We start from the raw sequence: 26,934 nt of genomic DNA, 5'->3' as shown, positions 1-26,934 counted from the left end.
AAAAAAATCTACTAGTAATAAAACTGAATTTGTCTGACAGAACATGTAAAATCAGACAATACATGATAACAGGCAGCAGGTATTTACTTGAGGCATAAGTAATGTGGTGCCCGCCCGCCTCGCCATACCTCTCTCAGTCGTTTTGCGTGCTTGTCCTTTTTATATAGGCCGATTGGAGAGCGTCAGCTCTCGCGTCAGCTGAGCAAAGTCGAGACAAGTCGAGACTGAAGGGGAATCGACGCACACGCTATAGGGTGGCCTGCAGCGAGTAAGATGGGGAAAGAAACATTAATTGAAGGACGCGTGGCAAAAGTACTCATACGCAAAAGTAAAAGCCGGCTGCGGTGGCCGGGAATCGAACCCGGATCAACTGCTTGGAAGGCAACTATGCTGACCATTACACCACCACCGCACGGTTTCCGTCCGCGCACGCCGCGCTGTGTCTGCTTCCCGCCTGTCGGCGGCGGCTCAAGGTGGTCGTAGCTGTAGGCGCATTACGTGGTAGGCGAGCGCATCCAGACAGCGTCTCTACGCACATTTCGCGTCCTTTGGCAAGAGTCGTCGCGTGCGTGCGCCACAAGAGTACTTAGGCGATCGCGTTCGGGCGTCATTTTTAAGCAGCAGTGCAGTGCAGGATTCAGCGTCTGTAGCATTCTCTCGAGAGGATGCGACGGCGCTGGACGGCAGTCCCACTTTCCCCGCAGACGTCTGCCACGGAAAGCACCAGGAAGCTGAGCATCGGTGGTTCAGTGGTAGAATGCTCGCCTGCCACGCGGGCGGCCCGGGTTCGATTCCCGGCCGATGCATCATTTTGTTTTTTCTCCGATAGTGGTGCTGCGTGTCTTTCGCACTCGAACTGCGTGAGCCATAAGAATGAACCGCGGTATTTCCGTGTGGAAATAACCAAACATGCAGCGCGCACGACTGCTCGTTTGGACTCTTGTGTGCTATTGTACATACTGGCGTCGGCCTAGCATCGCAAGTTGCCTGTCGCGCCGGGAATGCACGTGTAGCAACAGAAAAAAATGAGCCAGGAAGTGCAGACTCTCTACCAGTGGTATTTGGTACTTACCGAGATTCCAGAAGACGTGGCGATCACTTGTCTCGGTAGCGCAGTAGGCAGCGCGTAAGTCTCATAATCTTAAGGTCGTGAGTTCGATCCTCACCCGGGGCATTTAATTTACTTTCGTCCACAGCTAAATTGACGCCTCTGGGGTTTGCGAAGGAGCGAAACACTTTGTACTTTGTTATCCACAAGGCTTCACCGACTCAGCGTGATAATGTTTACTTCCCGTCATTACTACCTGCAGTTCTTATGTAAAATTTTCAAGGAAAAAAGTACTAGTAATAAAACTGAATTTCGTACGATATAACGTGTAAAGTCACACAATGTATGACCTGCTGTATGATGACAGGCAGCAGGTCTTTACTTGCGAAATAAGTAAATAAATATTACTACTTACAGCTTTGCTTTTCCTCCTACCCCTGTAACAACGAGGCATAAAGCAATGGCTTGTGACTTTTGACATGCGCGCCTCGCCATGGGCGCGCGAAAAGGTGCTCGCAAACAGGGAAAGTGCGACACGGAAAGCGAGTGGACCGGGTGTAAACGCCGAGAAGAATGTGCCCGTCCGGTGTGGTCTAGTGGCTAGGATACCTGGCTCTCACCCAGGAGGCCCGGGTTCGATTCCCGGTACCGGAACGGAATTTTTTCGGAAGAAATCACGACAAGTTTTGACCCTGGGAAAGGCTGTTTTACGTCCTCCTCGCGTTATAGCTACTGGTTCTTAAACGTCAGCTGAAGACAGTCGAGAGAAACGGGCACGCAATGAAATTACTACGAGCAGCGGAATAAAGGGAGAAGAGACGCTGGTCCACTGTTGGACTGCTACCATAGAAATGTTACATGGCAATACGCAGAGCAATTCCCGCGAAGCGATGGAAGACTGTCTGCACCGAGGCCCGTTAGCTCAGTTGGTTAGAGCGTCGTGCTAATAACGCAAAGGTCGTGGGTTCGATCCCCCCACTGGCCACTACGATTTCACTTTTTCAAAAAGGCAACGCCGATTTCGGCGGGGAAGTATGGTGACAAAGAAATCGTCACATTGTGTGGGAGCTGATAGGGGACCAGAACGCGACTTGTCGGGACGCGCTAAAACACTTCACTGGTCACAGCACGGTGAACACACAGTTTCTCGTCCGATCACCGCTACTGCGCGAAGCTGGGCGTTGTCAGTGCTTGGGCGGGTGACCGCCTGCGAACACACGCCACTGCCGATAGTTTCAATTCGTATTTCTCTTTCCTCTTCGGTATCGGAGCTGCAGCGCTATTCGGTCAAGGGCACTGGCGCCACATTTTGCCTCTCCGTATGCCAGGTCGCGCCGTGCGGCCACAGTGAAATGAAGGAGCGTGTTGAAATATTTTCAACAAAGAAAAAAAAAATCTACTAGTAATAAAACTGAATTTGTCTGACAGAACATGTAAAATCAGACAATACATGATAACAGGCAGCAGGTATTTACTTGAGGCATAAGTAATGTGGTGCCCGCCCGCCTCGCCATACCTCTCTCAGTCGTTTTGCGTGCTTGTCCTTTTTATATAGGCCGATTGGAGAGCGTCAGCTCTCGCGTCAGCTGAGCAAAGTCGAGACAAGTCGAGACTGAAGGGGAATCGACGCACACGCTATAGGGTGGCCTGCAGCGAGTAAGATGGGGAAAGAAACATTAATTGAAGGACGCGTGGCAAAAGTACTCATACGCAAAAGTAAAAGCCGGCTGCGGTGGCCGGGAATCGAACCCGGATCAACTGCTTGGAAGGCAACTATGCTGACCATTACACCACCACCGCACGGTTTCCGTCCGCGCACGCCGCGCTGTGTCTGCTTCCCGCCTGTCGGCGGCGGCTCAAGGTGGTCGTAGCTGTAGGCGCATTACGTGGTAGGCGAGCGCATCCAGACAGCGTCTCTACGCACATTTCGCGTCCTTTGGCAAGAGTCGTCGCGTGCGTGCGCCACAAGAGTACTTAGGCGATCGCGTTCGGGCGTCATTTTTAAGCAGCAGTGCAGTGCAGGATTCAGCGTCTGTAGCATTCTCTCGAGAGGATGCGACGGCGCTGGACGGCAGTCCCACTTTCCTCGCAGACGTCTGCCACGGAAAGCACCAGGAAGCTGAGCATCGGTGGTTCAGTGGTAGAATGCTCGCCTGCCACGCGGGCGGCCCGGGTTCGATTCCCGGCCGATGCATCATTTTGTTTTTTCTCCGATAGTGGTGCTGCGTGTCTTTCGCACTCGAACTGCGTGAGCCATAAGAATGAACCGCGGTATTTCCGTGTGGAAATAACCAAACATGCAGCGCGCACGACTGCTCGTTTGGACTCTTGTGTGCTATTGTACATACTGGCGTCGGCCTAGCATCGCAAGTTGCCTGTCGCGCCGGGAATGCACGTGTAGCAACAGAAAAAAATGAGCCAGGAAGTGCAGACTCTCTACCAGTGGTATTTCGTACTTACCGAGATTCCAGAAGACGTGGCGATCACTTGTCTCGGTAGCGCAGTAGGCAGCGCGTAAGTCTCATAATCTTAAGGTCGTGAGTTCGATCCTCACCCGGGGCATTTAATTTACTTTCGTCCACAGCTAAATTGACGCCTCTGGGGTTTGCGAAGGAGCGAAACACTTTGTACTTTGTTATCCACAAGGCTTCACCGACTCAGCGTGATAATGTTTACTTCCCGTCATTACTACCTGCAGTTCTTATGTAAAATTTTCAAGGAAAAAAGTACTAGTAATAAAACTGAATTTCGTACGATATAACGTGTAAAGTCACACAATGTATGACCTGCTGTATGATGACAGGCAGCAGGTCTTTACTTGCGAAATAAGTAAATAAATATTACTACTTACAGCTTTGCTTTTCCTCCTACCCCTGTAACAACGAGGCATAAAGCAATGGCTTGTGACTTTTGACATGCGCGCCTCGCCATGGGCGCGCGAAAAGGTGCTCGCAAACAGGGAAAGTGCGACACGGAAAGCGAGTGGACCGGGTGTAAACGCCGAGAAGAATGTGCCCGTCCGGTGTGGTCTAGTGGCTAGGATACCTGGCTCTCACCCAGGAGGCCCGGGTTCGATTCCCGGTACCGGAACGGAATTTTTTCGGAAGAAATCACGACAAGTTTTGACCCTGGGAAAGGCTGTTTTACGTCCTCCTCGCGTTATAGCTACTGGTTCTTAAACGTCAGCTGAAGACAGTCGAGAGAAACGGGCACGCAATGAAATTACTACGAGCAGCGGAATAAAGGGAGAAGAGACGCTGGTCCACTGTTGGACTGCTACCATAGAAATGTTACATGGCAATACGCAGAGCAATTCCCGCGAAGCGATGGAAGACTGTCTGCACCGAGGCCCGTTAGCTCAGTTGGTTAGAGCGTCGTGCTAATAACGCAAAGGTCGTGGGTTCGATCCCCCCACTGGCCACTACGATTTCACTTTTTCAAAAAGGCAACGCCGATTTCGGCGGGGAAGTATGGTGACAAAGAAATCGTCACATTGTGTGGGAGCTGATAGGGGACCAGAACGCGACTTGTCGGGACGCGCTAAAACACTTCACTGGTCACAGCACGGTGAACACACAGTTTCTCGTCCGATCACCGCTACTGCGCGAAGCTGGGCGTTGTCAGTGCTTGGGCGGGTGACCGCCTGCGAACACACGCCACTGCCGATAGTTTCAATTCGTATTTCTCTTTCCTCTTCGGTATCGGAGCTGCAGCGCTATTCGGTCAAGGGCACTGGCGCCACATTTTGCCTCTCCGTATGCCAGGTCGCGCCGTGCGGCCACAGTGAAATGAAGGAGCGTGTTGAAATATTTTCAACAAAGAAAAAAAAAATCTACTAGTAATAAAACTGAATTTGTCTGACAGAACATGTAAAATCAGACAATACATGATAACAGGCAGCAGGTATTTACTTGAGGCATAAGTAATGTGGTGCCCGCCCGCCTCGCCATACCTCTCTCAGTCGTTTTGCGTGCTTGTCCTTTTTATATAGGCCGATTGGAGAGCGTCAGCTCTCGCGTCAGCTGAGCAAAGTCGAGACAAGTCGAGACTGAAGGGGAATCGACGCACACGCTATAGGGTGGCCTGCAGCGAGTAAGATGGGGAAAGAAACATTAATTGAAGGACGCGTGGCAAAAGTACTCATACGCAAAAGTAAAAGCCGGCTGCGGTGGCCGGGAATCGAACCCGGATCAACTGCTTGGAAGGCAACTATGCTGACCATTACACCACCACCGCACGGTTTCCGTCCGCGCACGCCGCGCTGTGTCTGCTTCCCGCCTGTCGGCGGCGGCTCAAGGTGGTCGTAGCTGTAGGCGCATTACGTGGTAGGCGAGCGCATCCAGACAGCGTCTCTACGCACATTTCGCGTCCTTTGGCAAGAGTCGTCGCGTGCGTGCGCCACAAGAGTACTTAGGCGATCGCGTTCGGGCGTCATTTTTAAGCAGCAGTGCAGTGCAGGATTCAGCGTCTGTAGCATTCTCTCGAGAGGATGCGACGGCGCTGGACGGCAGTCCCACTTTCCCCGCAGACGTCTGCCACGGAAAGCACCAGGAAGCTGAGCATCGGTGGTTCAGTGGTAGAATGCTCGCCTGCCACGCGGGCGGCCCGGGTTCGATTCCCGGCCGATGCATCATTTTGTTTTTTCTCCGATAGTGGTGCTGCGTGTCTTTCGCACTCGAACTGCGCGAGCCATAAGAATGAACCGCGGTATTTCCGTGTGGAAATAACCAAACATGCAGCGCGCACGACTGCTCGTTTGGACTCTTGTGTGCTATTGTACATACTGGCGTCGGCCTAGCATCGCAAGTTGCCTGTCGCGCCGGGAATGCACGTGTAGCAACAGAAAAAAATGAGCCAGGAAGTGCAGACTCTCTACCAGTGGTATTTGGTACTTACCGAGATTCCAGAAGACGTGGCGATCACTTGTCTCGGTAGCGCAGTAGGCAGCGCGTAAGTCTCATAATCTTAAGGTCGTGAGTTCGATCCTCACCCGGGGCATTTAATTTACTTTCGTCCACAGCTAAATTGACGCCTCTGGGGTTTGCGAAGGAGCGAAACACTTTGTACTTTGTTATCCACAAGGCTTCACCGACTCAGCGTGATAATGTTTACTTCCCGTCATTACTACCTGCAGTTCTTATGTAAAATTTTCAAGGAAAAAAGTACTAGTAATAAAACTGAATTTCGTACGATATAACGTGTAAAGTCACACAATGTATGACCTGCTGTATGATGACAGGCAGCAGGTCTTTACTTGCGAAATAAGTAAATAAATATTACTACTTACAGCTTTGCTTTTCCTCCTACCCCTGTAACAACGAGGCATAAAGCAATGGCTTGTGACTTTTGACATGCGCGCCTCGCCATGGGCGCGCGAAAAGGTGCTCGCAAACAGGGAAAGTGCGACACGGAAAGCGAGTGGACCGGGTGTAAACGCCGAGAAGAATGTGCCCGTCCGGTGTGGTCTAGTGGCTAGGATACCTGGCTCTCACCCAGGAGGCCCGGGTTCGATTCCCGGTACCGGAACGGAATTTTTTCGGAAGAAATCACGACAAGTTTTGACCCTGGGAAAGGCTGTTTTACGTCCTCCTCGCGTTATAGCTACTGGTTCTTAAACGTCAGCTGAAGACAGTCGAGAGAAACGGGCACGCAATGAAATTACTACGAGCAGCGGAATAAAGGGAGAAGAGACGCTGGTCCACTGTTGGACTGCTACCATAGAAATGTTACATGGCAATACGCAGAGCAATTCCCGCGAAGCGATGGAAGACTGTCTGCACCGAGGCCCGTTAGCTCAGTTGGTTAGAGCGTCGTGCTAATAACGCAAAGGTCGTGGGTTCGATCCCCCCACTGGCCACTACGATTTCACTTTTTCAAAAAGGCAACGCCGATTTCGGCGGGGAAGTATGGTGACAAAGAAATCGTCACATTGTGTGGGAGCTGATAGGGGACCAGAACGCGACTTGTCGGGACGCGCTAAAACACTTCACTGGTCACAGCACGGTGAACACACAGTTTCTCGTCCGATCACCGCTACTGCGCGAAGCTGGGCGTTGTCAGTGCTTGGGCGGGTGACCGCCTGCGAACACACGCCACTGCCGATAGTTTCAATTCGTATTTCTCTTTCCTCTTCGGTATCGGAGCTGCAGCGCTATTCGGTCAAGGGCACTGGCGCCACATTTTGCCTCTCCGTATGCCAGGTCGCGCCGTGCGGCCACAGTGAAATGAAGGAGCGTGTTGAAATATTTTCAACAAAGAAAAAAAAAATCTACTAGTAATAAAACTGAATTTGTCTGACAGAACATGTAAAATCAGACAATACATGATAACAGGCAGCAGGTATTTACTTGAGGCATAAGTAATGTGGTGCCCGCCCGCCTCGCCATACCTCTCTCAGTCGTTTTGCGTGCTTGTCCTTTTTATATAGGCCGATTGGAGAGCGTCAGCTCTCGCGTCAGCTGAGCAAAGTCGAGACAAGTCGAGACTGAAGGGGAATCGACGCACACGCTATAGGGTGGCCTGCAGCGAGTAAGATGGGGAAAGAAACATTAATTGAAGGACGCGTGGCAAAAGTACTCATACGCAAAAGTAAAAGCCGGCTGCGGTGGCCGGGAATCGAACCCGGATCAACTGCTTGGAAGGCAACTATGCTGACCATTACACCACCACCGCACGGTTTCCGTCCGCGCACGCCGCGCTGTGTCTGCTTCCCGCCTGTCGGCGGCGGCTCAAGGTGGTCGTAGCTGTAGGCGCATTACGTGGTAGGCGAGCGCATCCAGACAGCGTCTCTACGCACATTTCGCGTCCTTTGGCAAGAGTCGTCGCGTGCGTGCGCCACAAGAGTACTTAGGCGATCGCGTTCGGGCGTCATTTTTAAGCAGCAGTGCAGTGCAGGATTCAGCGTCTGTAGCATTCTCTCGAGAGGATGCGACGGCGCTGGACGGCAGTCCCACTTTCCCCGCAGACGTCTGCCACGGAAAGCACCAGGAAGCTGAGCATCGGTGGTTCAGTGGTAGAATGCTCGCCTGCCACGCGGGCGGCCCGGGTTCGATTCCCGGCCGATGCATCATTTTGTTTTTTCTCCGATAGTGGTGCTGCGTGTCTTTCGCACTCGAACTGCGTGAGCCATGAGAATGAACAGCGGTATTTCCGTGTGGAAATAACCAAACATGCAGCGCGCACGACTGCTCGTTTGGACTCTTGTGTGCTATTGTACATACTGGCGTCGGCCTAGCATCGCAAGTTGCCTGTCGCGCCGGGAATGCACGTGTAGCAACAGAAAAAAATTAGCCAGGAAGTGCAGACTCTCTACCACTGTTATTTGGTACTTACCGAGATTCCAGAAGGCGTGGCGATCACTTGCCTCGGTAGCGCAGTAGGCAGCGCGTAAGTCTCATAATCTTAAGGTCGTGAGTTCGATCCTCACCCGGGGCATTTAATTTACTTTCGTCCACAGCTAATTTGACGCCGCTGGGGTTTGCGAAGGAGCGAAACACTTTGTACTTTGTTATCCACAAGGCTTCACCGACTCAGCGTGATAATGTTTACTTCCCGTTATTACTACTTGCAGTCCTTATGTAAAATTTTCAAGGAAAAAAAGTACTAGTAATAAAACTGAATTTCGTACGATATAACGTGTAAAGTCACACAATGTATGACCTGCTGTATGATAACAGGCAGCAGGTCTTTACTTGCGAAATAAGTAAATAAACATTACTACTTACAGCTTTGCTTTTCCTCCTACCCCTGTAACAACGAGGCATAAAGCAATGGCTTGTGACTTTTGACATGCGCGCCTCGCCATGGGCGCGCGAAAAGGTGCTCGCAAACAGGGAAAGTGCGACACGGAAAGCAAGTGGACCGGGTGTAAACGCCGAAAAGACTGTGCACGTCCGGTGTGGTCTAGTGGCTAGGATACCTGGCTCTCACCCAAGAGGCCCGGGTTCGATTCCCGGTACCGGAACGAAATTTTTCGGAAAAAATCACGACAAGTTTTGACCCTGCGAAAGCTGTTTCACGTCCTCCTCGCAATATAGCTACTGGTTCATAAACGTCAGCTGAAAACAGTCGAGAGAAACGGGCACGCAATGAAATTACTACGAGCAGCGGAATAAAGGGAGAAGAGACGCTGGTCCACTGTTGGACTGCTACCATAGAAATTTTACATGGCAATACGCAGAGCAATTCCCGTGAAGCGATGGAAGACTGTCTGCACCGAGGCCCGTTAGCTCAGTTGGTTAGAGCGTCGTGCTAATAACGCGAAGGTCGTGGGTTCGATCCCCCCACGGGTCACTACGATTTCACTCTTTCAAAAAGGCAACGTCGATTTCGGCGGGGAAGTATGGTGACAAAGAAATCGTCACATCGTGTGGGAGCTGATAGGGGACCAGAACGCGACTTGTCGGGACGCACTAAAACACTTCACTGGTCACAGCACGGTGAGCACACAGTTTCTCGTCCGATCACCGCTACTGCGCGAAGCTGGGCGTTGTCAGTGCTTGGGCGGGTGACCGCCTGCGAACACACGGCACTGCCGATAGTTTCAATTCGTATTTCTCTTTCCTCTTCGGTATCGGAGCTGCAGCGCTATTCGGTCAAGGGCACTGGCGCCACATTTTGCCTCTCCGTATGCCAGGTCTCGCCGTGCGGCCACAGTGAAATGAAGGAGCGTGTTGAAATATTTTCAACAAAGAAAAAAAAAAATCTACTAGAAATAAAACTGAATTTGTCTGACAGAACATGTAAAATCAGACAATACATGATAACAGGCAGCAGGTATTTACTTGAGGCATAAGTAATGTGGTGCCCGCCCGCCTCGCCATACCTCTCTCAGTCGTTTTGCGTGCTTGTCCTTTTTATATAGGCCGATTGGAGAGCGTCAGCTCTCGCGTCAGCTGAGCAAAGTCGAGACAAGTCGAGACTGAAGGGGAATCGACGCACACGCTATAGGGTGGCCTGCAGCGAGTAAGATGGGGAAAGAAACATTAATTGAAGGACGCGTGGCAAAAGTACTCATACGCAAAAGTAAAAGCCGGCTGCGGTGGCCGGGAATCGAACCCGGATCAACTGCTTGGAAGGCAACTATGCTGACCATTACACCACCACCGCACGGTTTCCGTCCGCGCACGCCGCGCTGTGTCTGCTTCCCGCCTGTCAGCGGCGCCTGAAGGTGGTCGTAGCTGTAGGCGCGTTACGGGGTAGGCGAGCTCATCCAGGCAGCGTCTCTACGCACATTTCGCGTCCTTTGGCAAGAGTCGTCGCGTGCGTGCGCCGCAAGAGTACTTAGACGATCATTTTTAAGCAGTGCAGTGCAGGATTCAGCGTCTGTAGCATTCTCTCGAGAGGATGCGACGGCGCTGGACGGCAGTCCCACTTTCCCCTCAGACGTCTGCAGCGGAAAGCACCAGGAAGCTGTGAACTAGCTGAGCATCGGTGGTTCAGTGGTAGAATTCTCGCCTGCCACGCGGGCGGCCCGGGTTCGATTCCCGGCCGATGCATCATTTTGCTTTTCCCGCGGTGCCGTGTGACTTGCGCGCTTGAGATGCACGATCCACAAGAATGTATAGCGGGATTCCCTTGAGAAGAAACGAGAACGCAGCACGCGCGGTTCCCCACTCGGACGCTCGCGTCATGTTCTACGGACTGGCGTCGGCCTGGCCTCACAAGTTGCTGTGTCCAGGTGCCTCCGAGGCATTGAACTTGAACGACGGGGAGTGCTGCCTATGGTTGCAAAAGCTGCAGCAACACCGCAATCAACTGGGCCGGCAATGCACGTGTAGCAACAGAACGCGTTAACCACGAAGTAGTGTATCTCTGCGTCTAACATTGGGTACGCTGCTTACCCAGATTCCAGGACCAGCGGTCTCCCCCCGTCCCCCTGCCTCGGTAGCGCAGTAGGCAGCGCGTAAGTCTCATAATTTTAAGGTCGTGAGTTCGATTCTCACCCGGGGCATTTAATTTTCTGTGAGTCACGGTGGTGCTGTCGCTAGTGCTCGAACTTATTTCTTGTTTGTTATCCACAACGTTTCAACGCTTCAGCGAGAAAATGTTTACTTCCTGTTATTGATACTTACAGCTTTCCTTTTCCTCTTCTCCCAGTAGAGCAAGAAGCCAAATGCATTGCTCTGAGACTTTTGAGGTGCGCGCCTTGCCAGTCAGTATGCGCAAAGACGCTCGCAAAGAGAGAAGGGTGCCGAAGCGGGACTCGGCACGAAATGTGCGAGAGACCATCCGATCCGTCCAACGAACGCCGAACTCCGGTGTGGTCTAGTGGCTAGGATACCTGGCTTTCACCCAGGAGGCCCGGGTTCGATTCCCGGTACCGGAACGGAATTTTTTCCACACGAATCGTCTCAAGTTTCAGCTGTGCGTGCTGCCGTTTCCCGTCGTGTTCGCAATTCAGCTACTGTTTCATGACCGCCAGCAGAACATGGACGAGCGGAGCAGGCACACAGTGACCCTAGAAGTGGCGTGTGGCTTCATGCCACGTGTTTCCAGCGTAGGGCTGAGCAACCGTCCGCGTCGAGGCCCGTTAGCTCAGTTGGTTAGAGCGTCGTGCTAATAACGCGAAGGTCGTGGGTTCGATCCCCCCACGGGCCAGTACGCTTTTACTACTACGAAAAGGCAGCGCCGATTTCAGCTGGCGATTGTGATGGCCAAAAGATCATCGCCCTGCGTGGACGTTGACAGAGGACCCGAACCCGACTTGTCGGCAAGCGCTACAGCATTCGCTCGGCAATGGCCACAATATGTTGAATACGCTGGTTCTGATACGGCAAAGAGAAAACGAAAGAAAATGTCCGATTGCCGACGTGTAAAAACTTTGGCCCCTGTCAGTGCTTGGGCGGGTGACCGCATGGGAACGCAGGGTACTGTTGGCAATTTTGCTTCCTATTTGTCTTTCTCCTTTCTTTTCGCAGCTGCAGCCCGATTCAGTCAGGGAGACGCCACCGTGTAATGAAGCGGCGTGCTGTGTGTCCACCGCCTCGCCTCTCCTTGCCTCTCTCAGTCGTTTCTCGTGCTTGTCGTGTTGATATAGGCCGACTGGAGAGCGTCAGCTCTCGCGTCAGCTGAGCAAAGTCGAGACAAGTCGAGACAAGTCGAGACAAGTCGAGACAAGTCGAGACAAGTCGAGACAAGTCGAGACAAGTCGAGACAAGTCGAGACAAGTCGAGACAAGTCGAGACAAGTCGAGACAAGTCGAGACAAGTCGAGACAAGTCGAGACAAGTCGAGACAAGTCGAGACAAGTCGAGACAAGTCGAGACAAGTCGAGACAAGTCGAGACAAGTCGAGACAAAAGTAGAGACAAGTCGAGACAAGTCGAGACAAGTCGAGACAAGTCGAGACTCAAGGGGAATCGACGCACACGCTATAGGGTGGCCTGCAGCGAGTAAGATGGGGAAAGAAACATTAATTGAAGGACGCGTGGCAAAAGTACTCATACGCAAAAGTAAAAGCCGGCTGCGGTGGCCGGGAATCGAACCCGGATCAACTGCTTGGAAGGCAACTATGCTGACCATTACACCACCACCGCACGGATTCTGTCCGCGCACGCCGCGCTGTGTCTGCTTCCCGCCTGTCGGCGGCGGCTCAAGGTGGTCGTAGCTGTAGGCGCATTACGGGATAGGCGAGCGCATCCAGACAGCGTCTCTACGCACATTTCGCGTCCTTTGGCAAGAGTCGTCGCGTGCGTGCGCCGCAAGAGTACTTAGGCGATCGCGTTCGGGCGTCATTTTTAAGCAGCAGTGCAGTGCAGGATTCAGCGTCTGTAGCATTCTCTCGAGAGGATGCGACGGCGCTGGACGGCGGTCCCACTTTCCCCGCAGACGTCTGCCGCGGAAAGCACCAGGAAGCTGAGCATCGGTGGTTCAGTGGTAGAATGCTCGCCTGCCACGCTTGCGGCCCGGGTTCGATTCCCGGCCGATGCATCATTTTGTTTTTTCTCCGATAGTGGTGCTGCGTGTCTTTCGCACTCGAACTGCGTGAGCCATGAGAATGAACAGCGGTATTTCCGTGTGGAAATAACCAAACATGCAGCGCGCACGACTGCTCGTTTGGACTCTTGTGTGCTATTGTACATACTGGCGTCGGCCTAGCATCGCAAGTTGCCTGTCGCGCCGGGAATGCACGTGTAGCAACAGAAAAAAATGAGCCAGGAAGTGCAGACTCTCTACCACTGGTATTTGGTACTTACCGAGATTCCAGAAGGCGTGGCGAACACTTGCCTCGGTAGCGCAGTAGGCAGCGCGTAAGTCTCATAATCTTAAGGTCGTGAGTTCGATCCTCACCCGGGGCATTTAATTTACTTTCGTCCACAGCTAATTTGACGCCGCTGGGGTTTGCGAAGGAGCGAAACACTTTGTACTTTGTTATCCACAAGGCTTCACCGACTCAGCGTGATAATGTTTACTTCCCGTTATTACTACTTGCAGTCCTTATGTAAAATTTTCAAGGAAAAAAAGTACTAGTAATAAAACTGAATTTCGTACGATATAACGTGTAAAGTCACACAATGTATGACCTGCTGTATGATAACAGGCAGCAGGTCTTTACTTGCGAAATAAGTAAATAAACATTACTACTTACAGCTTTGCTTTTCCTCCTACCCCTGTAACAACGAGGCATAAAGCAATGGCTTGTGACTTTTGACATTCGCGCCTCGCCATGGGCGCGCGAAAAGGTGCTCGCAAACAGGGAAAGTGCGACACGGAAAGCAAGTGGACCGGGTGTAAACGCCGAAAAGACTGTGCACGTCCGGTGTGGTCTAGTGGCTAGGATACCTGGCTCTCACCCAAGAGGCCCGGGTTCGATTCCCGGTACCGGAACGGAATTTTTTCGGAAAAAATCACGACAAGTTTTGACCCTGCGAAAGCTGTTTCACGTCCTCCTCGCATTATAGCTACTGGTTCATAAACGTCAGCTGAAAACAGTCGAGAGAAACGGGCACGCAATGAAATTACTACGAGCAGCGGAATAAAGGGAGAAGAGACGCTGGTCCACTGTTGGACTGCTACCATAGAAATTTTACATGGCAATACGCAGAGCAATTCCCGTGAAGCGATGGAAGACTGTCTGCACCGAGGCCCGTTAGCTCAGTTGGTTAGAGCGTCGTGCTAATAACGCGAAGGTCGTGGGTTCGATCCCCCCACGGGTCACTACGATTTCACTCTTTCAAAAAGGCAACGTCGATTTCGGCGGGGAAGTATGGTGACAAAGAAATCGTCACATCGTGTGCGAGCTGATAGGGGACCAGAACGCGACTTGTCGGGACGCGCTAAAACACTTCACTGGTCACAGCACGGTGAGCACACAGTTTCTCGTCCGATCACCGCTACTGCGCGAAGCTGGGCGTTGTCAGTGCTTGGGCGGGTGACCGCCTGCGAACACACGGCACTGCCGATAGTTTCAATTCGTATTTCTCTTTCCTCTTCGGTATCGGAGCTGCAGCGCTATTCGGTCAAGGGCACTGGCGCCACATTTTGCCTCTCCGTATGCCAGGTCTCGCCGTGCGGCCACAGTGAAATGAAGGAGCGTGTTGAAATATTTTCAACAAAGAAAAAAAAAACTACTAGAAATAAAACTGAATTTGTCTGACAGAACATGTAAAATCAGACAATACATGATAACAGGCAGCAGGTATTTACTTGAGGCATAAGTAATGTGGTGCCCGCCCGCCTCGCCATACCTCTCTCAGTCGTTTTGCGTGCTTGTCCTTTTTATATAGGCCGATTGGAGAGCGTCAGCTCTCGCGTCAGCTGAGCAAAGTCGAGACAAGTCGAGACTGAAGGGGAATCGACGCACACGCTATAGGGTGGCCTGCAGCGAGTAAGATGGGGAAAGAAACATTAATTGAAGGACGCGTGGCAAAAGTACTCATACGCAAAAGTAAAAGCCGGCTGCGGTGGCCGGGAATCGAACCCGGATCAACTGCTTGGAAGGCAACTATGCTGACCATTACACCACCACCGCACGGTTTCCGTCCGCGCACGCCGCGCTGTGTCTGCTTCCCGCCTGTCAGCGGCGCCTGAAGGTGGTCGTAGCTGTAGGCGCGTTACGGGGTAGGCGAGCTCATCCAGGCAGCGTCTCTACGCACATTTCGCGTCCTTTGGCAAGAGTCGTCGCGTGCGTGCGCCGCAAGAGTACTTAGACGATCATTTTTAAGCAGTGCAGTGCAGGATTCAGCGTCTGTAGCATTCTCTCGAGAGGATGCGACGGCGCTGGACGGCAGTCCCACTTTCCCCTCAGACGTCTGCAGCGGAAAGCACCAGGAAGCTGTGAACTAGCTGAGCATCGGTGGTTCAGTGGTAGAATTCTCGCCTGCCACGCGGGCGGCCCGGGTTCGATTCCCGGCCGATGCATCATTTTGCTTTTCCCGCGGTGCCGTGTGACTTGCGCGCTTGAGATGCACGATCCACAAGAATGTATAGCGGGATTCCCTTGAGAAGAAACGAGAACGCAGCACGCGCGGTTCCCCACTCGGACGCTCGCGTCATGTTCTACGGACTGGCGTCGGCCTGGCCTCACAAGTTGCTGTGTCCAGGTGCCTCCGAGGCATTGAACTTGAACGACGGGGAGTGCTGCCTATGGTTGCAAAAGCTGCAGCAACACCGCAATCAACTGGGCCGGCAATGCACGTGTAGCAACAGAACGCGTTAACCACGAAGTAGTGTATCTCTGCGTCTAACATTGGGTACGCTGCTTACCCAGATTCCAGGACCAGCGGTCTCCCCCCGTCCCCCTGCCTCGGTAGCGCAGTAGGCAGCGCGTAAGTCTCATAATTTTAAGGTCGTGAGTTCGATTCTCACCCGGGGCATTTAATTTTCTGTGAGTCACGGTGGTGCTGTCGCTAGTGCTCGAACTTATTTCTTGTTTGTTATCCACAACGTTTCAACGCTTCAGCGAGAAAATGTTTACTTCCTGTTATTGATACTTACAGCTTTCCTTTTCCTCTTCTCCCAGTAGAGCAAGAAGCCAAATGCATTGCTCTGAGACTTTTGAGGTGCGCGCCTTGCCAGTCAGTATGCGCAAAGACGCTCGCAAAGAGAGAAGGGTGCCGAAGCGGGACTCGGCACGAAATGTGCGAGAGACCATCCGATCCGTCCAACGAACGCCGAACTCCGGTGTGGTCTAGTGGCTAGGATACCTGGCTTTCACCCAGGAGGCCCGGGTTCGATTCCCGGTACCGGAACGGAATTTTTTCCACACGAATCGTCTCAAGTTTCAGCTGTGCGTGCTGCCGTTTCCCGTCGTGTTCGCAATTCAGCTACTGTTTCATGACCGCCAGCAGAACATGGACGAGCGGAGCAGGCACACAGTGACCCTAGAAGTGGCGTGTGGCTTCATGCCACGTGTTTCCAGCGTAGGGCTGAGCAACTGTCCGCGTCGAGGCCCGTTAGCTCAGTTGGTTAGAGCGTCGTGCTAATAACGCGAAGGTCGTGGGTTCGATCCCCCCACGGGCCAGTACGCTTTTACTACTACGAAAAGGCAGCGCCGATTTCAGCTTGCGATTGTGATGGCCAAAAGATCATCGCCCTGCGTGGACGTTGACAGAGGACCCGAACCCGACTTGTCGGCAAGCGCTACAGCATTCGCTCGGCAATGGCCACAATATGTTGAATACGCTGGTTCTGATACGGCAAAGAGAAAACGAAAGAAAATGTCCGATTGCCGACGTGTAAAAACTTTGGCCCCTGTCAGTGCTTGGGCGGGTGACCGCATGGGAACGCAGGGTACTGTTGGCAATTTTGCTTCCTATTTGTCTTTCTCCTTTCTTTTCGCAGCTGCAGCCCGATTCAGTCAGGGAGACGCCACCGTGTAATGAAGCGGCGTGCTGTGTGTCCACCGCCTCGCCTCTCCTTGCCTCTCTCAGTCGTTTCTCGTGCTTGTCGTGTTGATATAGGCCGACTGGAGAGCGTCAGCTCTCGCGTCAGCTGAGCAAAGTCGAGACAAGTCGAGACAAGTCGAGACAAGTCGAGACAAGTCGAGACAAGTCGAGACAAGTCGAGACAAGTCGAGACAAGTCGAGACAAGTCGAGACAAGTCGAGACAAGTCGAGACAAAAGTCGAGACAAAAGTCGAGACAAGTCGAGACAAGTCGAGACAAGTCGAGACTCAAGGGGAATCGACGCACACGCTATAGGGTGGCCTGCAGCGAGTAAGATGGGGAAAGAAACATTAATTTAAGGACGCGTGGCAAAAGTACTTATACGCAAAAGTAAAAGCCTGCTGCGGTGGCCGGGAATCGACCCCGGATCAACTGCTTGGAAGGCAACTATGCTGACCATTACACCACCACCGCACAGTTGCCTTCCGCGCCTCGCGAGCCGCGCTGTGTCTGCTTCCCGCCTGTCAGCGGCGCCTGAAGGTGGTCGTAGCTGTAGGCGCGTTACGGGGTAGGCGAGCTCATCCAGGCAGCGTCTCTACGCACATTTCGCGTCCTTTGGCGAGAGTCGTCGCGTGCGTGCGCCGCAAGAGTACTTAGACGATCATTTTTAAGCAGTGCAGTGCAGGATTCAGCGTCTGTAGCATTCTCTCGAGAGGATGCGACGGCGCTGGACGGCAGTCCCACTTTCCCCTCAGACGTCTGCAGCGGAAAGCACCAGGAAGCTGTGAACTAGCTGAGCATCGGTGGTTCAGTGGTAGAATGCTCGCCTGCCACGCGGGCGGCCCGGGTTCGATTCCCGGCCGATGCATCATTTTGCTTTTCCCGCGGTGCCGTGTGACTTGCGCGCTTGAGATGCACGATCCACAAGAATGTATAGCGGGATTCCCTTGAGAAGAAACGAGAACGCAGCACGCGCGGTTCCCCACTCGGACGCTCGCGTCATGTTCTACGGACTGGCGTCGGCCTGGCCTCACAAGTTGCTGTGTCCAGGTGCCTCCGAGGCATTGAACTTGAACGACGGGGAGTGCTGCCTATGGTTGCAAAAGCTGCAGCAACACCGCAATCAACTGGGCCGGCAATGCACGTGTAGCAACAGAACGCGTTAACCACGAAGTAGTGTATCTCTGCGTCTAACATTGGGTACGCTGCTTACCCAGATTCCAGGACCAGCGGTCTCCCCCCGTCCCCCTGCCTCGGTAGCGCAGTAGGCAGCGCGTAAGTCTCATAATTTTAAGGTCGTGAGTTCGATTCTCACCCGGGGCATTTAATTTTCTGTGAGTCACGGTGGTGCTGTCGCTAGTGCTCGAACTTATTTCTTGTTTGTTATCCACAACGTTTCAACGCTTCAGCGAGAAAATGTTTACTTCCTGTTATTGATACTTACAGCTTTCCTTTTCCTCTTCTCCCAGTAGAGCAAGAAGCCAAATGCATTGCTCTGAGACTTTTGAGGTGCGCGCCTTGCCAGTCAGTATGCGCAAAGACGCTCGCAAAGAGAGAAGGGTGCCGACGCGGGACTCGGCACGAAATGTGCGAGAGACCATCCGATCCGTCCAACGAACGCCGAACTCCGGTGTGGTCTAGTGGCTAGGATACCTGGCTTTCACCCAGGAGGCCCGGGTTCGATTCCCGGTACCGGAACGGAATTTTTTCCACACGAATCGTCTCAAGTTTCAGCTGTGCGTGCTGCCGTTTCCCGTCCTGTTCGCAATTCAGCTACTGTTTCATGACCGCCAGCAGAACATGGACGAGCGGAGCAGGCACACAGTGACCCTAGAAGTGGCGTGTGGCTTCATGCCACGTGTTTCCAGCGTAGGGCTGAGCAACCGTCCGCGTCGAGGCCCGTTAGCTCAGTTGGTTAGAGCGTCGTGCTAATAACGCGAAGGTCGTGGGTTCGATCCCCCCACGGGCCAGTACGCTTTTACTACTACGAAAAGGCAGCGCCGATTTCAGCTGGCGAGTGTGATGGCCAAAAGATCATCGCCCTGCGTGGACGTTGACAGAGGATCCGAACCCGACTTGTCGGCAAGCGCTACAGCATTCGCTCGGCAATGGCCACAATATGTTGAATACGCTGGTTCTGATACGGCAAAGAGAAAACGAAAGAAAATGTCCGATTGCCGACGTGTAACAACTTTGGCCCCTGTCAGTGCTTGGGCGGGTGACCGCATGGGAACGCAGGGTACTGTTGGCAATTTTGCTTCCTATTTGTCTTTCTCCTTTCTTTTCGCAGCTGCAGCCCGATTCAGTCAGGGAGACGCCACCGTGTAATGAAGCGGCGTGCTGTGTGTCCACCGCCTCGCCTCTCCTTGCCTCTCTCAGTCGTTTCTCGTGCTTGTCGTGTTGATATAGGCCGACTGGAGAGCGTCAGCTCTCGCGTCAGCTGAGCAAAGTCGAGACAAGTCGAGACAAGTCGAGACAAGTCGAGACAAGTCGAGACAAGTCGAGACAAGTCGAGACAAGTCGAGACAAGTCGAGACAAGTCGAGACAAGTCGAGACAAGTCGAGACTCAAGGGGAATCGACGCACACGCTATAGGGTGGCCTGCAGCGAGTAAGATGGGGAAAGAAACATTAATTTAAGGACGCGTGGCAAAAGTACTTATACGCAAAAGTAAAAGCCTGCTGCGGTGGCCGGGAATCGAACCCGGATCAACTGCTTGGAAGGCAACTATGCTGACCATTACACCACCACCGCACAGTTGCCTTCCGCGCCTCGCGAGCCGCGCTGTGTCTGCTTCCCGCCTGTCAGCGGCGCCTGAAGGTGGTCGTAGCTGTAGGCGCGTTACGGGGTAGGCGAGCTCATCCAGGCAGCGTCTCTACGCACATTTCGCGTCCTTTGGCAAGAGTCGTCGCGTGCGTGCGCCGCAAGAGTACTTAGACGATCATTTTTAAGCAGTGCAGTGCAGGATTCAGCGTCTGTAGCATTCTCTCTAGAGGATGCGACGGCGCTGGACGGCAGTCCCACTTTCCCCTCAGACGTCTGCGCGGAAAGCACCAGGCAGCACGTCGCGCGGAACTCCGCTGCCGTCGTCGATTTGTTTACATCGCCGGGACTTTGGCGCTTCGTTCTTCGTGATTTCTGATTTCAAGATTTGTAAGTAACAAAATGTCGACATTTTCGAGAGCTAACACCGCTCAGTGTGTCTTTGATAGAAGTGCTGTCCGCCCTACCGCATTTGAAATACACGAATGGTTATTCGAAGACTTAAAGATACCGGAAGAAATCGTAGACACCTTTCAATTGGACTTTGTTCAGTATTGCTTGTTCTTGAAATTTACCTCTGGTGACATGTGTGAAAAATTTGTTGCTAAATTTGGTGGCAGTCGCCGTTTTAAACATGCAGACGGCAGTATTAGTACTGTGCAAATCGTGGCGTCAGGGTATGGAATTCGAACTGTCCGTGTTTTTAATGTACCACCGGAATGCCCTGATCAAATTTTATCTCGTGCTTTGTCTCGTTTTGGTGACGTTCTGAATATTACAATGGAGAAGTGGTCGAGTGCATACCGTTACAAAGTAGCTAGTGGCGTGCGTAGTGTCCGGATGGATTTGAGACAACATATTCCTTCCTATTTTGTAATCGGTGGGGTTCGTGCACAAATCTCATATATCGGGCAACCGCCGACATGTGCCGTTTGCCATTCCACGGAACATTTGAGGGGTGACTGCCCTCGCCGTCGGCCAGTTCAGTTACCGCGCGAAGATGTGGGTGGTGGCGATAAGTTTGTGCCTCTCATGAGTGAGGTTGTAGCAGGAACATCTTTTAACGGTCCGACCGATCGTCCGACCGCCCGACCGACGGCCATTGTTTCCGTCGAAGACACGCCTGTCGCGGAACATGGTAACACGACTGTCGGGCAGGAGGAAATGGAGGTTGTGGAGGACCCGCCTACCCCGACCGACCGGGTTGATGACGAAAGGGACATATGCCCTGTTAATACTGCTGCCGTTCCATCGGAGTCGGTGGAGGCAACAGACGCTTCTTTACCCCCGCCGTCCCTCCCGGTACCCGCTCCTGCCGCTACTGTAACGCCTTCAGCGGAAAGTAAAAAGCAACGTCGCCAGCGGAGCAAGGGTAAACAGGTCAAGGATCAGAACCCGGCCTCCCTCGCGAATCCGCCAGCCACGGAGAGTGGCAGTGAAAGTGAGGCAATGTCACAGGGTTCCTCCCGTAGTAGCAGCCCCGCCAGGACAGAGAAGATTCGAGCACACACTGAACGGTTGAAACAATTTCTCAGTGCCGGGAAGGAACAGGACATTGCCGCTGCGAAGCGTAAATTGGAACAGAGCAGTGAGCAGTCACCACAGCGCCCGCGCAAACACTCTGTGCCGTCACAGCCGGCCGTCGCATCGCGCGGCGGCCAGGCGGAAGCCACCAAGCCGTCGAGCGACGCACGACCACCCCCGCCACCTGACACTCACAGCCCGTGGTGGCAGCAGCAGGAGGACGAGGGGGGCCAGTAGAAATGCGCGCAGATTCACATCGATGTCATGAGTCCACCTACATTGCACTTGACCTAGAAACGAATGTGTCTTGAACTGTGTCCAGTGTATTGTTGTGCCATATTTTTGAAGACTTGCTACTAACCACTACAGTGTTTTAAGAACTATTGAAATTTCCATTTTATGCCAGCTGCCATTCATTTAAGTGTCAGTCCAGCGTTTTTATCACTTCGTTGGTGCTTTTTATATTGCTCTGTCTTGTCCATCTGCTTAAAATGTCAACGCACCCACACCCATCGAGTGTGTTTTCTGTTTTGACATTAAACGTTGCCGGTATCTCAGCGGTGCACAAGGTAGCTGCTTTTAAAGATGTATTATATCATGGAAATTTTAGTATTGCCCTTCTTCAAGAAGTGTCTAGTGATGTTTTCAGCAATATTCCAGGCTACGATGCTATTTACAATCTTAATAGTGACAATAACTGTGGCACAGCAATTTTATTTAAGTCGTTTTTCGAACCTACGGACATCAGACTTCTCCCTGATGGTCGTGTACTGGCGTGTGTCATTGCGGGCGTCCAATTTGTCAACGTGTATGTGCCCTCGGGGACTGACCAAAAACGCACAAGAGCTCGTTTTTTTACCACGGACGTATGCCCCTTTTTGGCCACGGCTCGTCCCATTATATTCGGTGGCGATTTTAATTGTGTTGTTGCCAATGCGGACCAATATCCCACCCCCACTAAATGTGCAGAACTGAATACCCTTTTAACTGCAGCGGAATTGCGTGATTCGTGGCGTCACTACCACCCCATCATGACGCAGTATACGCACTTTTCTACTGGAGGAGCCAGTAGAATTGATAGAATCTACGTATCACGGGAGCTAACGGACGCTTTATGCGCAGTCGAAGTTCTGCCTGTCGCCATGAGTGATCATTGTGGCTACGTGTGTGCTTTGCGGTTGCAGTGCTGTCGCACGAAATCTCTTCCAACATATTGGAAATTGAATACCGGGTATCTGGGTGCCGAAGGGCTCCGTGCGGAGGTGCGTGTTGCGTGGCAGCGGTGTTTAGCGAAAGTCCACAATTACGGGTCCTGCATCGAGTGGTGGGTGGCGCATGCCAAACCGGTTTTGCGGAAGGCGGCGCAATTATATAGTCGCGAAGCGAGTTACTGGCACAGGCGTACGTTGGCATTTTATCAGCAGTGCTTACAGGATGCTATCAATTCACCTGTTGGCCCCGATGCCAACGTTAGACTCCGTCTGAGCAAAATTAAAGCCAGAATTCTGCGGTTGCACCGGGAAAGGTCGAAAGGTTTAACGATTCGGAGCCGTCCCTTGTGCCACATCGACGACGAGGAGCCGTCGCTCTATCATCTTGCCCGGGAGAAGAAACAGGCTCGCAAAAAGTATATTGATGCGTTGGAAACTGATGCGGGGATTGTCTTATCGCAGCGGCACGAAATTGTCCGCCATATCGCCGACTATTATACTTCGCTTTTTCACGACGCTACCGCGGACGGCGAGGCCACGCGGCTTTTATTACAAGACTTAGTAGACTGCTTGTCCGATCATGACCGTGAAGAGCTGGTTGCAGAGATGTCGAACCAGGAAGTATTACAGATATTGAAAGCCAGTACAACGGGCAAGTCGCCTGGACCCGACGGTCTTCCTACAGAATTTTATATTGCTTTCTGGGATATTGTAGGGGACAAATTTACGGTAGTGGTGAACGAAGTGCTTCGCGGCATTGCCATCCCGAGTCAGTTTCTCGAAGGGCACATTGTTCTTATCCCCAAAAAACGGGGTACGTGCCGTGTCACCGATCTGAGGCCAATTACGCTGTTAAATGCTCATTACAAGCTGGCGGCCAGATGTGTTGCGGCGAAGATGCAGGCAGTCATGGACAATGTCATCTGTCCATATCAATCCTGCGGCGTTAAGAGGCGGACCATATTCAATGCGGCATCAACCTATCGTGACGTCATCGCTTACTCCGCCGTCCACCGACTTTCAGCAGCAGTCCTTTCTGTGGACTTTGCGAATGCTTTTGACAGGATGAGCCACGATTATTTGATGCAAGTTCTGGAAAGGATGGGTTTTGGCTTCCGCTTCCTTCGCGTGATTCGCCATTTCCTGACAGGGGCCAGTTCGGTGGTGACAATTAATGGATGGCGAACGCCACCTATCGTTCTTAGTAGATCGGTGCGACAGGGCTGTCCCTTATCTATGTACCTTTTTGTAATTGCTTTGGACCCACTGTTGCGAGCGCTAGACCGCACGATAGGCGGCGTGGATATTCATCGTGCCTCAGTGAAGTGTCTCGCTTACGCTGACGACGTAGGTGTTTTTATCGGCAACGACACCGATTTTCATCAAATCCGGCCCTTACTGGGGTTGTATGAATGTGCGTCGGGTGCCCTGATTAATCCAAAGAAGACTGTATTGATTCCTTTAGGAAATTGCGAAGTGGATCCCGATCAGACTTGGTTTCGAGTAGCCCGTACTCATACGATCTTGGGCCTCGATGTTACCGCTAATCCTCAGCAGATGCGGGCGCGCACCTGGCGCCGGCTGCTCAATCATGTCAAAGGCCTCTGTAAGACTTACGCCAGCCGACGCCTCACCCTCCTCCAGAAGGTCGACCTAATTAACAGCGCCGTGTATTCCAAGGCCTGGTACGTGGCACAACTCCTGGACGTCCCACGACCACTCGCCCGATCATTCTCGCAGGCCGCGTACTGGCTCCTGTGGCGCCACGAAATTTTCAAGGTTCGGGCGGCGACCTGCGTCCTCGACACCACATTCGGGGGACTCGGCCTCGTAGATTTTTCCCGGAAGTGTTCGGCGCTGCTGGTGCACCGCACGGCCGCCCTGCAAGCTGACAGCCCGGATGGAACGGCGGCGGCCCTGCTCGTCGCTTACCGGCCGCCCTCCGAGAGCGCACCGGTGTCCGTGGTGGGCATCCCGTATCAACTCGGCTACGTCAGAGCTTACTACCTGCAGCGGAGCTACGTACTGGAAACGGCGCTGGACAGGAACCGGAATGTTCGCGGATTGTATGCGGCGATGGTGGGGAGGCCACCCCCTCACAAGCTCGCTCTTCGCTTCCCCGCGACCAACTGGCGGCAAGTGTGGCTTAATATTCATCACTCAGTGTTGCCCTCCGGCGTTCGGTCCCAGTGGTATAAACTGGTCAACAATACGGTGGCCACAAACCAACGTCTCTCGGACATCCGCCTGCTGCCGTCTGCCAACTGTGGTGCTTGCGGCGTTCCGGACACACGGGAGCATCGCTTTCAATGTCGCCTTGTGTCGGCCGTCTGGGAACTGTGTAGGGTCATGGTGGCTCTGATCAACAGGACGACACCCTCACACGTGACTGTCAATGAAGTCCTTGCGCCAGGGTTTAAACCGTTCCCTCGCGCGAAGCACAATACAATGGTGTGGCTCCTAGGCCACACGGTCTTTGCAATTCTGGACTGCCAAGTTAAGGACGTGTGTACTTATTTAGCGTACATGTGGGATGCACATTCCCATGTAAAGCGGCTCAAGCATTACAACGAACTTTTTGCCAATTTTCTACGTGCGGCGTTACAACATGGTTACGCGAAGACGTTCAATCATTGATACACAGAAAACTCTATTGAAGACTGAGGAGACAATCTCTTTTATTGTTCATTTTTCAATCGTTTATGTTTGCATTTCGCCAGATGGTTTTGATGCGTCTGTGAGGATATTATGCGCTGCAGAAGAAAAATATTTTTCATTTCTTTTATCTGACTTACCGCAGTGATGCATTTCGTTTCTCCCATGGAAGTGACAATATTATTTTACTTTCCTTTCCCTACCTTCTTCTTATGAACTTCGGAGTGGGTTTTTAGTTTGTCTTCTCCAAGCGCATCTTGTTCTCCAAGAATGGACATAGTATTTATTGTGTTTTTTCTTTTACAAAGAAGAACTCTCTTAAGACTTTTAGTTCCTAGTCGCCTGTGGCTTCTTTTAGAATGGATGTTTTATTTTGACATTTTCACCGTTTGAAGATGTACGGTGTCTTTTATTGTGCATTCCATGGAATGACAGCAGATTTGACTATGTGGAAGGATGTTCTTTTATTTATTGATTTTCACACCACGATCCACGAGAGAAGCCGTCAGCGACGAGCATGTACCACAACAGATATGATAGCGTTGAAGCTCGCCGATGAAGGCATACTTTGGTGAGAGCAAGGAGGGCTATAAGGGGAGTTGGGAGGCCCTAAAACACTTAAAAAAAAAAAAAAAAAAAAAGTGGTAGAATGCTCGCCTGCCACGCGGGCGGCCCGGGTTCGATTCCCGGCCGATGCATCATTTTGCTTTTCCCGCGGTGCCGTGTGACTTGCGCGCTTGAGATGCACGATCCACAAGAATGTATAGCGGGATTCCCTTGAGAAGAAACGAGAACGCAGCACGCGCGGTTCCCCACTCGGACGCTCGCGTCATGTTCTACGGACTGGCGTCGGCCTGGCCTCACAAGTTGCTGTGTCCAGGTGCCTCCGAGGCATTGAACTTGAACGACGGGGAGTGCTGCCTATGGTTGCAAAAGCTGCAGCAACACCGCAATCAACTGGGCCGGCAATGCACGTGTAGCAACAGAACGCGTTAACCACGAAGTAGTGTATCTCTGCGTCTAACATTGGGTACGCTGCTTACCCAGATTCCAGGACCAGCGGTCTCCCCCCGTCCCCCTGCCTCGGTAGCGCAGTAGGCAGCGCGTAAGTCTCATAATTTTAAGGTCGTGAGTTCGATTCTCACCCGGGGCATTTAATTTTCTGTGAGTCACGGTGGTGCTGTCGCTAGTGCTCGAACTTATTTCTTGTTTGTTATCCACAACGTTTCAACGCTTCAGCGAGAAAATGTTTACTTCCTGTTATTGATACTTACAGCTTTCCTTTTCCTCTTCTCCCAGTAGAGCAAGAAGCCAAATGCATTGCTCTGAGACTTTTGAGGTGCGCGCCTTGCCAGTCAGTATGCGCAAAGACGCTCGCAGAGAGAGAAGGGTGCCGACGCGGGACTCGGCACGAAATGTGCGAGAGACCATCCGATCCGTCCAACGAACGCCGAACTCCGGTGTGGTCTAGTGGCTAGGATACCTGGCTTTCACCCAGGAGGCCCGGGTTCGATTCCCGGTACCGGAACGGAATTTTTTCCACACGAATCGTCTCAAGTTTCAGCTGTGCGTGCTGCCGTTTCCCGTCCTGTTCGCAATTCAGCTACTGTTTCATGACCGCCAGCAGAACATGGACGAGCGGAGCAGGCACACAGTGACCCTAGAAGTGGCGTGTGGCTTCATGCCACGTGTTTCCAGCGTAGGGCTGAGCAACCGTCCGCGTCGAGGCCCGTTAGCTCAGTTGGTTAGAGCGTCGTGCTAATAACGCGAAGGTCGTGGGTTCGATCCCCCCACGGGCCAGTACGCTTTTACTACTACGAAAAGGCAGTGCCGATTTCAGCTGGCGAGTGTGATGGCCAAAAGATCATCGCCCTGCGTGGACGTTGACAGAGGATCCGAACCCGACTT

General features: G+C 52.5%; 44 non-coding genes across 44 annotated transcripts; 35 read left to right on the top strand and 9 right to left on the bottom strand.

The window, feature by feature from the left end:
• Positions 1-340: 340 nt before the first annotated feature.
• Positions 341-412, bottom strand: Trnag-ucc (transfer RNA glycine (anticodon UCC)). Its single transcript has one exon. It is a non-coding gene; the product is annotated as a tRNA-Gly (tRNA).
• A 323-nt stretch (positions 413-735) lies between these two features.
• Positions 736-806, top strand: Trnag-gcc (transfer RNA glycine (anticodon GCC)). Its single transcript has one exon. It is a non-coding gene; the product is annotated as a tRNA-Gly (tRNA).
• Positions 807-1,101: 295 nt separating this feature from the next.
• Positions 1,102-1,174, top strand: Trnam-cau (transfer RNA methionine (anticodon CAU)). The gene has a single exon. It is a non-coding gene; the product is annotated as a tRNA-Met (tRNA).
• Positions 1,175-1,630: 456 nt separating this feature from the next.
• On the top strand, positions 1,631-1,702 carry Trnae-cuc (transfer RNA glutamic acid (anticodon CUC)). Its single transcript has one exon. It is a non-coding gene; the product is annotated as a tRNA-Glu (tRNA).
• Positions 1,703-1,959: 257 nt separating this feature from the next.
• Positions 1,960-2,033, top strand: Trnai-aau (transfer RNA isoleucine (anticodon AAU)). Its single transcript has one exon. It is a non-coding gene; the product is annotated as a tRNA-Ile (tRNA).
• A 743-nt stretch (positions 2,034-2,776) lies between these two features.
• Positions 2,777-2,848, bottom strand: Trnag-ucc (transfer RNA glycine (anticodon UCC)). The gene has a single exon. It is a non-coding gene; the product is annotated as a tRNA-Gly (tRNA).
• A 323-nt stretch (positions 2,849-3,171) lies between these two features.
• Positions 3,172-3,242, top strand: Trnag-gcc (transfer RNA glycine (anticodon GCC)). The gene has a single exon. It is a non-coding gene; the product is annotated as a tRNA-Gly (tRNA).
• A 295-nt stretch (positions 3,243-3,537) lies between these two features.
• On the top strand, positions 3,538-3,610 carry Trnam-cau (transfer RNA methionine (anticodon CAU)). Its single transcript has one exon. It is a non-coding gene; the product is annotated as a tRNA-Met (tRNA).
• A 456-nt stretch (positions 3,611-4,066) lies between these two features.
• On the top strand, positions 4,067-4,138 carry Trnae-cuc (transfer RNA glutamic acid (anticodon CUC)). Its single transcript has one exon. It is a non-coding gene; the product is annotated as a tRNA-Glu (tRNA).
• Positions 4,139-4,395: 257 nt separating this feature from the next.
• Positions 4,396-4,469, top strand: Trnai-aau (transfer RNA isoleucine (anticodon AAU)). Its single transcript has one exon. It is a non-coding gene; the product is annotated as a tRNA-Ile (tRNA).
• A 743-nt stretch (positions 4,470-5,212) lies between these two features.
• On the bottom strand, positions 5,213-5,284 carry Trnag-ucc (transfer RNA glycine (anticodon UCC)). Its single transcript has one exon. It is a non-coding gene; the product is annotated as a tRNA-Gly (tRNA).
• Positions 5,285-5,607: 323 nt separating this feature from the next.
• Trnag-gcc (transfer RNA glycine (anticodon GCC)) lies at positions 5,608-5,678 on the top strand. The gene has a single exon. It is a non-coding gene; the product is annotated as a tRNA-Gly (tRNA).
• A 295-nt stretch (positions 5,679-5,973) lies between these two features.
• On the top strand, positions 5,974-6,046 carry Trnam-cau (transfer RNA methionine (anticodon CAU)). Its single transcript has one exon. It is a non-coding gene; the product is annotated as a tRNA-Met (tRNA).
• Positions 6,047-6,502: 456 nt separating this feature from the next.
• On the top strand, positions 6,503-6,574 carry Trnae-cuc (transfer RNA glutamic acid (anticodon CUC)). Its single transcript has one exon. It is a non-coding gene; the product is annotated as a tRNA-Glu (tRNA).
• A 257-nt stretch (positions 6,575-6,831) lies between these two features.
• Trnai-aau (transfer RNA isoleucine (anticodon AAU)) lies at positions 6,832-6,905 on the top strand. Its single transcript has one exon. It is a non-coding gene; the product is annotated as a tRNA-Ile (tRNA).
• Positions 6,906-7,648: 743 nt separating this feature from the next.
• On the bottom strand, positions 7,649-7,720 carry Trnag-ucc (transfer RNA glycine (anticodon UCC)). Its single transcript has one exon. It is a non-coding gene; the product is annotated as a tRNA-Gly (tRNA).
• Positions 7,721-8,043: 323 nt separating this feature from the next.
• Positions 8,044-8,114, top strand: Trnag-gcc (transfer RNA glycine (anticodon GCC)). Its single transcript has one exon. It is a non-coding gene; the product is annotated as a tRNA-Gly (tRNA).
• A 295-nt stretch (positions 8,115-8,409) lies between these two features.
• Trnam-cau (transfer RNA methionine (anticodon CAU)) lies at positions 8,410-8,482 on the top strand. Its single transcript has one exon. It is a non-coding gene; the product is annotated as a tRNA-Met (tRNA).
• Positions 8,483-8,939: 457 nt separating this feature from the next.
• Positions 8,940-9,011, top strand: Trnae-cuc (transfer RNA glutamic acid (anticodon CUC)). The gene has a single exon. It is a non-coding gene; the product is annotated as a tRNA-Glu (tRNA).
• A 255-nt stretch (positions 9,012-9,266) lies between these two features.
• Positions 9,267-9,340, top strand: Trnai-aau (transfer RNA isoleucine (anticodon AAU)). Its single transcript has one exon. It is a non-coding gene; the product is annotated as a tRNA-Ile (tRNA).
• A 744-nt stretch (positions 9,341-10,084) lies between these two features.
• On the bottom strand, positions 10,085-10,156 carry Trnag-ucc (transfer RNA glycine (anticodon UCC)). Its single transcript has one exon. It is a non-coding gene; the product is annotated as a tRNA-Gly (tRNA).
• A 318-nt stretch (positions 10,157-10,474) lies between these two features.
• Positions 10,475-10,545, top strand: Trnag-gcc (transfer RNA glycine (anticodon GCC)). The gene has a single exon. It is a non-coding gene; the product is annotated as a tRNA-Gly (tRNA).
• A 382-nt stretch (positions 10,546-10,927) lies between these two features.
• On the top strand, positions 10,928-11,000 carry Trnam-cau (transfer RNA methionine (anticodon CAU)). Its single transcript has one exon. It is a non-coding gene; the product is annotated as a tRNA-Met (tRNA).
• Positions 11,001-11,303: 303 nt separating this feature from the next.
• On the top strand, positions 11,304-11,375 carry Trnae-uuc (transfer RNA glutamic acid (anticodon UUC)). The gene has a single exon. It is a non-coding gene; the product is annotated as a tRNA-Glu (tRNA).
• A 198-nt stretch (positions 11,376-11,573) lies between these two features.
• Trnai-aau (transfer RNA isoleucine (anticodon AAU)) lies at positions 11,574-11,647 on the top strand. The gene has a single exon. It is a non-coding gene; the product is annotated as a tRNA-Ile (tRNA).
• An 864-nt stretch (positions 11,648-12,511) lies between these two features.
• Positions 12,512-12,583, bottom strand: Trnag-ucc (transfer RNA glycine (anticodon UCC)). Its single transcript has one exon. It is a non-coding gene; the product is annotated as a tRNA-Gly (tRNA).
• A 323-nt stretch (positions 12,584-12,906) lies between these two features.
• On the top strand, positions 12,907-12,977 carry Trnag-gcc (transfer RNA glycine (anticodon GCC)). Its single transcript has one exon. It is a non-coding gene; the product is annotated as a tRNA-Gly (tRNA).
• Positions 12,978-13,272: 295 nt separating this feature from the next.
• On the top strand, positions 13,273-13,345 carry Trnam-cau (transfer RNA methionine (anticodon CAU)). Its single transcript has one exon. It is a non-coding gene; the product is annotated as a tRNA-Met (tRNA).
• A 457-nt stretch (positions 13,346-13,802) lies between these two features.
• Trnae-cuc (transfer RNA glutamic acid (anticodon CUC)) lies at positions 13,803-13,874 on the top strand. The gene has a single exon. It is a non-coding gene; the product is annotated as a tRNA-Glu (tRNA).
• Positions 13,875-14,130: 256 nt separating this feature from the next.
• On the top strand, positions 14,131-14,204 carry Trnai-aau (transfer RNA isoleucine (anticodon AAU)). Its single transcript has one exon. It is a non-coding gene; the product is annotated as a tRNA-Ile (tRNA).
• A 742-nt stretch (positions 14,205-14,946) lies between these two features.
• Positions 14,947-15,018, bottom strand: Trnag-ucc (transfer RNA glycine (anticodon UCC)). The gene has a single exon. It is a non-coding gene; the product is annotated as a tRNA-Gly (tRNA).
• A 318-nt stretch (positions 15,019-15,336) lies between these two features.
• Positions 15,337-15,407, top strand: Trnag-gcc (transfer RNA glycine (anticodon GCC)). Its single transcript has one exon. It is a non-coding gene; the product is annotated as a tRNA-Gly (tRNA).
• Positions 15,408-15,789: 382 nt separating this feature from the next.
• Positions 15,790-15,862, top strand: Trnam-cau (transfer RNA methionine (anticodon CAU)). Its single transcript has one exon. It is a non-coding gene; the product is annotated as a tRNA-Met (tRNA).
• A 303-nt stretch (positions 15,863-16,165) lies between these two features.
• Trnae-uuc (transfer RNA glutamic acid (anticodon UUC)) lies at positions 16,166-16,237 on the top strand. The gene has a single exon. It is a non-coding gene; the product is annotated as a tRNA-Glu (tRNA).
• Positions 16,238-16,435: 198 nt separating this feature from the next.
• Positions 16,436-16,509, top strand: Trnai-aau (transfer RNA isoleucine (anticodon AAU)). Its single transcript has one exon. It is a non-coding gene; the product is annotated as a tRNA-Ile (tRNA).
• Positions 16,510-17,275: 766 nt separating this feature from the next.
• On the bottom strand, positions 17,276-17,347 carry Trnag-ucc (transfer RNA glycine (anticodon UCC)). Its single transcript has one exon. It is a non-coding gene; the product is annotated as a tRNA-Gly (tRNA).
• Positions 17,348-17,670: 323 nt separating this feature from the next.
• On the top strand, positions 17,671-17,741 carry Trnag-gcc (transfer RNA glycine (anticodon GCC)). Its single transcript has one exon. It is a non-coding gene; the product is annotated as a tRNA-Gly (tRNA).
• A 382-nt stretch (positions 17,742-18,123) lies between these two features.
• On the top strand, positions 18,124-18,196 carry Trnam-cau (transfer RNA methionine (anticodon CAU)). Its single transcript has one exon. It is a non-coding gene; the product is annotated as a tRNA-Met (tRNA).
• A 303-nt stretch (positions 18,197-18,499) lies between these two features.
• Positions 18,500-18,571, top strand: Trnae-uuc (transfer RNA glutamic acid (anticodon UUC)). Its single transcript has one exon. It is a non-coding gene; the product is annotated as a tRNA-Glu (tRNA).
• Positions 18,572-18,769: 198 nt separating this feature from the next.
• Positions 18,770-18,843, top strand: Trnai-aau (transfer RNA isoleucine (anticodon AAU)). Its single transcript has one exon. It is a non-coding gene; the product is annotated as a tRNA-Ile (tRNA).
• Positions 18,844-19,555: 712 nt separating this feature from the next.
• On the bottom strand, positions 19,556-19,627 carry Trnag-ucc (transfer RNA glycine (anticodon UCC)). The gene has a single exon. It is a non-coding gene; the product is annotated as a tRNA-Gly (tRNA).
• A 6,479-nt stretch (positions 19,628-26,106) lies between these two features.
• On the top strand, positions 26,107-26,179 carry Trnam-cau (transfer RNA methionine (anticodon CAU)). The gene has a single exon. It is a non-coding gene; the product is annotated as a tRNA-Met (tRNA).
• A 303-nt stretch (positions 26,180-26,482) lies between these two features.
• Trnae-uuc (transfer RNA glutamic acid (anticodon UUC)) lies at positions 26,483-26,554 on the top strand. The gene has a single exon. It is a non-coding gene; the product is annotated as a tRNA-Glu (tRNA).
• A 198-nt stretch (positions 26,555-26,752) lies between these two features.
• Positions 26,753-26,826, top strand: Trnai-aau (transfer RNA isoleucine (anticodon AAU)). Its single transcript has one exon. It is a non-coding gene; the product is annotated as a tRNA-Ile (tRNA).
• The last annotated feature ends 108 nt before the right edge of the window (positions 26,827-26,934 follow it).

Source organism: Schistocerca cancellata, unplaced genomic scaffold, assembly GCF_023864275.1.
Source record: "Schistocerca cancellata isolate TAMUIC-IGC-003103 unplaced genomic scaffold, iqSchCanc2.1 HiC_scaffold_322, whole genome shotgun sequence".
In the NCBI taxonomy this organism is placed as follows: Eukaryota; Metazoa; Arthropoda; class Insecta; order Orthoptera; family Acrididae; genus Schistocerca; species Schistocerca cancellata.
The sequence above is the reverse complement of the archived record's forward strand: the minus strand, read 5'-3'. Positions and strand labels throughout refer to the sequence as shown.